A 1496-nucleotide genomic window follows, 5' to 3' on the forward strand; every position below is an offset into this window, starting at 1 on the left:
TATATAATATATATATATATATATATATATATATATATATATATATATATATATATATGGTGGGAAAGAGATGGAGCCTAACCACTTGATGGAAAAAACATGAAGGGACTAAGCCTAAGCATTAAAAAAATATAATAAAGTAAAGTTAATAAAGCCTGTGTGTCTTTTATCGAAGTCAAAATCTTTTGGTTGCGCCTCGGAAATATTAGCCTATTAAGTTACCAATAACTCATTTCTGTTAAATTAAATAATACCAAGCCGTGGCACAGTGATCAGAGTTCTGACTCAGAATCAAAAGGTTCAAAGTTCAATGCCGGCTCTAGCCCAATAGGTGACATTAATAAGGAAGGAGGTGTAAACTTGCTATGTAATATGACCGTAAGGATTTTTGGAGGCTCTTTAACAAACACAAATACACACACACAAAAAAGAGATTTTAGTATTGTAGAAACATCAGTTGTTGTATTATTTAATTCTAGAAGTATTACCAGTTGTTTCTTCAATCAGGATTGATAAAAACTTATTCACCATGGATTCGAAAGTTTCTGTTAGTGAAATTGTAATTTTAATTATTTGAGTACATTGGGTTCAATGCTGACTTGAGCTTTTTGCATAATAAAAAATAGTTTCTCCAATTTGATCCTTTATTGAAATGGATAAACTATAGCATACACAAAGAGCAACGTTTTACAAATAAAAGTTTTTACAAAGTGAAATAGAGATGCAATTGTATATAAAGGACGTGAAAATGAAGTCTTTAAACATTGTCTAGGTATAAAAAACAATTGGTTTAACCTCGTGCATAATTGACTTTAAAAAGACAATTTTAGAATGTCCAGCGTCCATTTACGTCTGCTTTACGGTTTCTCTGTATGAATCAGTTTTTAAATTAAATTGGAATAACAAAATAATTTTAAAACTATTTTCTTTTTAGTTGTTAGTATTAACATTGTTTTATAAAAACATTTTAACAATTTTACAGTTTTATAAATATTTTAACAATTTTACAGTTTTTAGCTTTTTAAGAACATTTAATTTTTTGTTTTTTGGTAACAAAAGGTTACGAATAAACAAAATTTAGAGAGCTTTTTAGTTTAAGAGCAAGTTTAATAAACTTAAATGACGCATAAATGCACAAGATCAAAATTATAAAGTAAATGATTACTATAAAAAATAGAGATTTTAATAAAGCTTTTCTTATCTCCGACATAGAAAAGAGCTTTTTTACAGCGAGTCTGTGTTTGTCACAATAAAAACAAACCGGGCGTTTAGCTATAACTTTATAAGATTCAGAGTGATAAGATAATGTGTGTTTATTTGTTTGTTTCTGATTTTTTTTTTAACCACTTTATTACTAATTTTAGAATAGTTTTTATATATATTTAACATATTTTTTCATTTTTCATATATTTCAAACTAACAAGCACAGCCTCGTTTTACGGAACGTTTTATGAAAAGCTCTATTGAATAAAAGGAATGTTGTTTACAACAATATC

Source organism: Hydra vulgaris, chromosome 14 (genome assembly GCF_038396675.1).
Source record: "Hydra vulgaris chromosome 14, alternate assembly HydraT2T_AEP".
Lineage (NCBI taxonomy): Eukaryota > Metazoa > Cnidaria > Hydrozoa > Anthoathecata > Hydridae > Hydra > Hydra vulgaris.